This window comes from Lates calcarifer, linkage group LG8 (genome assembly GCF_001640805.2).
Source record: "Lates calcarifer isolate ASB-BC8 linkage group LG8, TLL_Latcal_v3, whole genome shotgun sequence".
Classification (NCBI taxonomy): Eukaryota; Metazoa; Chordata; class Actinopteri; family Centropomidae; genus Lates; species Lates calcarifer.
Genome location: NC_066840.1, coordinates 24,577,995 through 24,584,100, shown reverse-complemented (window position 1 = coordinate 24,584,100; position 6,106 = coordinate 24,577,995). Strand labels below are relative to the sequence as shown.

The 6,106-nt window shown below is 42.3% G+C and overlaps 1 protein-coding gene across 1 annotated transcript in view; it reads right to left on the bottom strand.

The window, feature by feature from the left end:
• emx3 (empty spiracles homeobox 3) overlaps positions 1-413 on the bottom strand; it is a 14,836-nt gene extending 14,423 nt beyond the window's left edge. Inside the window, exon 1 of the mRNA XM_018662045.2 lies at positions 1-413. This exon is cut by the window's left edge and continues 815 nt beyond it. The gene's annotated coding sequence lies outside the window, so the exon portion shown is untranslated.
• Between the last annotated feature and the right edge of the window lie 5,693 nt (positions 414-6,106).

Here is a 6,106-nt window from a genome sequence, read left to right as displayed (position 1 = left end):
TGCAGGGACTCTGATCAGTCGGTGTGTCCTCGCGCCTCCTGCCGCCGCATGCCGGAGTCTGAGCCGAGCCGGGAGTGTGTGTCAGTCAACAGGCTGAGCGCAGATACCTGCCCTGCCCTCGCCGCCAGAGGTGTGCTGAGCATGCGCACAGGCGGCCCCCTACGACAGCCATTTTGTTAATCGAGTGGATGACGGTGATAGGAGGAGGAGGGGGAGTCAGGGGGGAGGGAGGATGATAGAAAACGTTAAAGGTGATGATGATGACTGACAGTGATGAAGATAGATGAAGATAAAGAAGAGTGTGATGATTAATCTGTAGGAGGAGCGAGCACAGACTCTGTTCGTTTTAAATAAAGTTCATTTAAAAACTAAATCCCTCAACAACAAACTGCTGCAAAAACCTAAACACATCTGCAGATAATTAAAATACAAAAAAACCCTTTGACATGTTCAAACCTGAGATGTTGTGGTCTGTCTTTTGTCTGTGTGAAGCTGAGCTGTGTATTGAAATATGGCTCAACTTTCAGTCTGAAAATCATCAGACCACAACAGTTTTACTGCAGAGAACTGGTAAAAATGTATAAATATATAAAACAACTAAAGTTATTAATATTTTGACCAGTTCATTTTCTGTCAGTTGTCTGATGTCTCAGCTCTAACTGGTTTCTAATTCTGCATCTGGGGAAATAATGAAACAGTGATCATTAACATTTAATAACAGAATATCTATAACATTTATATTTTATTCTTACTCTGTGGTGTTTAAGTGTCAACACAACAGAGCGCAGCTTTAAATTATTCAGCAACATAAGAAATTCACTGTACACACAGAAAGCCTCCACCTGACCTGGAATGTCCTGGAATGTCCTGGAATGTCCTGGAATGTCCTGGAATTTGGACTGAAACTGCCTTTAAAGCTGCAGATTCAGTCGTGTTTAATGGTAAAAATATTTAACATGTTCAGGTTCTAAACTGGACTGAACGAGTCAGAGCAGCAGGACGACGAGCGACAGGTAATGAAGGTGGAAAACAACATAAAGGAGGGAGGTTTCCTCTGACCTTTGACCCCAGGGTCAATTGTCTTGTGTGTGAACTGACCTCGCACGCACACACAGTTAAAGGAAGTTACACACTGTTTGTCCTTAAAGTAACTTAAACTGTGACTGAATTCAGTTCATCATTAATTTATGTTTCACTCGACTAATTTTACAACTGTAAAAGGTGATTATATATATATATATATATAAATAATATAAAATATAATACTTACAGTTGTAAATGTATATATATATATATATATATATATATATATAAATAGATTAACCAGAGCATTTCTGAGAAAATGTCTAGTTTCTGCAGGGTGAGGATGTTCTGGAGGTTGGCTGTTATATTTAAATCATGTTTGGATTTCCAACAGGCCAAAAGAGGCCTCAAACCTACTACAAAAATGAGTAGAATTAGATGCAAAACGAGTAAAAAAAAGACTCACGTGATCAAAAAAAGACGTGAAACAACAACAGAAAAACAGAAAATGAGTTAAATTAGATGCTAAATAAGTAAAAAAGACCCTGAGCAACATGAAAAAAGGTGGCAGATGACCTGGGACAACCAGAGGAGACAGAAAACCCAATCACAAACTGCCTACAGACGAGGCGGTGCCTCGATCTGGGGGAGTTTATAAATCTGTGTCCAGCAGCTGAACCTTCACCAGACAGATGAAGTCGGTGATTAGCACATGTAATCGACTCGCTTCTTGTTCCTGCGACTCGTGTCCCCGTCACCTCTCGGCCTCGTTCCCCCGTCCATCAGATTCGGTCCACGCAGCCCCCGGACCCGGGTCCTTCCTCTGCAGCTTTGGGACCCGGAGGACAAATGCCAGCCCATTCAGGAGCCTCTAATTGTGGCCTGGGAAGCTCCACAAAGCCCCCCTGCCTCTGCCTTCAATGGGCTGCCCCGCGGAGGCCCGTGTGAACCGCAGAGCCCCCTTTTTCCTCCCCATCCTGCCTCAGTGTGTCGGCCTCCACCCCTCCCTCCCCTCCCTCCTCCACATGTTAATTAATAGGCCTTACTGGCAGATCTGGATCCTGCTCGGCTTTGATTGAAGGCGGCCATTAGCATCTATTAATTTTGCCTCTGGCGTTTTATCGCCGGCTCTGAAAGGAGGAATTAAGTGGTGTGAGTTATTGTGAGGGCTCAGGGTGTGAGGCTGAGTTAAAATGTGATTATTGTCCCCGCGGCCTGGAGCCAGCTAACTGCTGCTAAGCCCTCTTGAAAGTGAAGGGGCGACTCCTCTCATCAGAGTCCAACAAGGGGGAAAGATATTAACAGGAAATTGCTGCAAATTTCCTTTTCTTCCACTTGTAATCTCTTCTCTTTATGTTCCACGTGAAAAGGGCACTTAAAAATGTAAAGGGAGCGGAGGGTGGGGGGGTAAAACAGCGACAGTGATGATACAGTAGTCCAGCCAGTGGATGTCACCTCACAGCTTTTATTTTGCTTTTTAAAAAGACAGGATTTAATTGGGCGAGGAGGAGGAGGAGCAGCTGCAGGAAGGGTCGGACACAGTTTGTGTTGTTTTAGGTCTCAGACGTTCGCTCTGTGGTGAAATAAATCGACTGTGAGCATCAGACTCTCTGAAACGCAGGTTCTCTGACCTGAGGTGATGAGTTGGAGGTGGTTTGACTCCCAGCCGGGCCGACTCCTTCCCCCCGGGTTTCCTGTCTCCATCTTCACAAAAATCAGCGTGTTATCAGAGACCAGAGGTTTGTAGATATGTAATAATACCTGAGTATAACCCAACAGACTTCTCTTCAACATGTTTACTGACGTCTGTGGTCGGGCAGCGAGGATTTTCCGCTGACTTCCTCTTTGTTTCAGGCGTCTGTACAGATTTGTGGTGTTACCTGTCGGCTAAACACACCCTGCAATGACTGAAACCAAAAAACTTTCACACTAAAGAATGTGAATGTTTTTTACGAGCTCAGTGCGGCTGGTTTGACTCCTCGTCTCGTTCTCGCCACCATCAGCTGGGATTCATTTAGCTGCTTTTGCGATTTTAATGCGATGAATCGTGCAGCCGTACATGTTTGTTTGCTTGTTCTGATGAGGAAACTGAAGCCGAATCTATTTTAGGAAAAAAAAGATTTCTGCTGCTGGAGTTTTTTGGAGTTAGAACATCAGTTACAATCAACACATTCAGGAGCTTCAAGACTCACCAGGTTAAAGAATCGTGCTTTATACAGAGGAGATGGTACATTCTGATGGTTCCTGTGTAAAATTAGTGTCAGATATTCACTATTATTCTTATATAACTATCATTAGAGGTTCTGTTCTAACTTTATAAATAATAATCTTCACGTCTGTCCTGTCCTGTGTGTTGGTGTTTGTCACTCACCCTGTATTTACGAGCTCCAGACCACCAGTGTGGAACAGACCCTTTGTTTTTTTTTGGCTCCTCGGGGCCTCTGCCATGTTCCTGCAACCAAACAAAAACAGACGCTCGTCAAAAACTGTCCTACCTGCTGATTTAACCATGAAAACACACAGAGAGAGAGAGAAGAGGACAGAGGGGTTGTTTTTGGCTGCTACACAACGTCAACGGTCCAGATTCATGATGAAAAAAGTTAAATCTCAGATGTATCAAATTTCTGATTTAATCTCCTGATATTTTCTTCATTTTGAGCAGAAAAAAATCCAGTCACTGAACAAAACTAATCCGGTTTAATAAATTCAGATTAATTTGTTATTTTCCTCTCAACACTGATGTAGCTTCCATTTATTTGATATGGGTTGTCTGCAGTGTGCGATGCCCCCTAGTGGCAGCAGAGCTCAGTAACACCTGCTAATCAATTAAATCAACTTAAACACATGATTTATGGTTTTTGATCTTTTGTTTTCTTACAACCTGAAGATAAAACCTCCTTTATTTCACTTTTCTGTTTCCTGTCGTCCATTCATTCATTCTTCCCTCTCACACACTCACACTCTCCTCTCTGCTTCAGGTGTTTCCAGGTGGCTGTGAAGTGCCATGGGAACACCGTGACATGACAGCAGAGGCTGTGACCCATGGCTAACGCACACAGACACACACACACACACACACTCTCAGCAGGGGCTGACCCACAGGTTTCAGGTATTGTCTCAGCTTGTCAAACAGCCACTGACACACTGATCCCTTTACATCCGCTCAGCGCTTCACACACACACACACACACACACACACACACACACCACACACACACACACACACACACACACACACACACACACTCGGATGTATGGTCAAGGGTGTTGTGCGTCCTCGGCCTCACAACATTTAGACTAGTGAGTATTTCAGTTCCTGATGTTGCAGTGTAATTTAATTACAGGGTCCAGATTTTATTAACATTGCTATTATGGCTTTTAAATGTATTTTGCTGTTATTTCACTCTTCACTTTTATTTGTTTTGTCTTATTAGCGGCTCATCAGTCGTCTGTTAAGCTCTTGTGAAGGTGCTTTACAAATAAAGTTTGATTGATTGAACAAATGTTGACCAAAGTGCTTCACAGAAACATTAAAATTAAAAATAAAAGTGTAAAACATTTAGATAAACTCATAAACAGATGGTGGTTGGTCCTGTTCCTGTATAATTTCTGACTGTAGTTCATGTCCTGTGTTAAAGCACTCTGTAACCTCGTTAAGAAAAGTGCTACAAATAAAAGTTACTATAATGACTGTTAGATGCTAATATTAGCACGCTAATTGTCATGTTCCAGCCCACTGGGACTGGTGTGTTGTGTGTAACTGGACCTCTGCAGACTGGTTGGGGAGTTTGAAGCTCAGCCCTCTAATAACAGCAAGTAGAATCATTAACTGTGCTACAGTTAAACATCATTTTCTATTAGTATAAATATGCCTAAAATATTTAGATTAGCTTCGTATAGTAACTAAAACAGGTGAATTAGCATGTAGAACATACTGTGTAGAATTAGCATGTAGGCTAATATGGACAATGATGACATTAACATGCTGATATTTATCAGGTTTAATCACAGGATGACCAAAGTTATTACGATTCATTCTGTTATATTATATTATTGTTACATATTTATTTCAAAGGAATATAAAAAAATATCTTTTTTTAACTAAAATATTGATTGAGTGGAAAATATGATATAGATCTAACATGTAAAAAATGAAAACAATGGAAGTGTAAATCTTAACTTACCTGATGCTGTGATGCTCTCTGTTGGTGGACTGCAGCGCCCCCCAGAGGCAGATTACAGGCTTTAATTCTCTCACAGCTTCACTCCTCTGCATTAGGTCTTTGTTCTGATTTCATGATGTTGATCCCAGTTTGTTACAGTAATGAAGACATCTGTCATATGTTGTTGTTGTTTTGTCAGAGCTGCAGACGTCCCAGCTTCCTTCACCCTCTACGACTGAAGAGGACAAAATATAAACGATCAGGTGGGGTCAAAGTTCACGGACACCTGCAGCGTGGAGAAAAGAACAGAGTCAGGATATCGGCAGTGAAACATATGTAATATTAAAACCTCTTTATATACAGTCTATGATTAAAACCCATTAAGTAAAACATACAACTCACAGGATGGTTGAATCCCAGCAAAGGCTACAACAAAAGAGTCCTCTGCTTCCCTCTAGCGGTCATACCGAGGTGCTCCACCACCCGACCTGAGTAAGGCCTTTCTTCATGTGGATAAATGAGTTAACTTGGTTTAAGTTGAAAATTCACTCAGACTCCTCGTAGAAACCAAGAAAGCTGAACAGATCTGTTCTAACCACACAGTTAACCCCGTCGCCCGACCCCAACTCCACTCATTCAGTTACCGTTTTCGTTATTTTGAGCGTTTCTGTCGAAAAACAATTTTGGCGCCTCTCTGTTTGCTACGTTTGTTAATGTACCAGCAACATCATAAATGCTACATAAAGGCAGGGTGTCAGCTTACCTTAATTTAAATTTCAGACGTTCTCACGGTGGGGAGGGAGGCGGCTACTGACACATTATTCAGTAGTTCTAATATTTTTTGAAGAGTAGGCCCCTAGTTGGCCGCCATTTTGCCACCCGCGCCAAAATTTATCAACGCTCTGGCGCGTGACGGACTG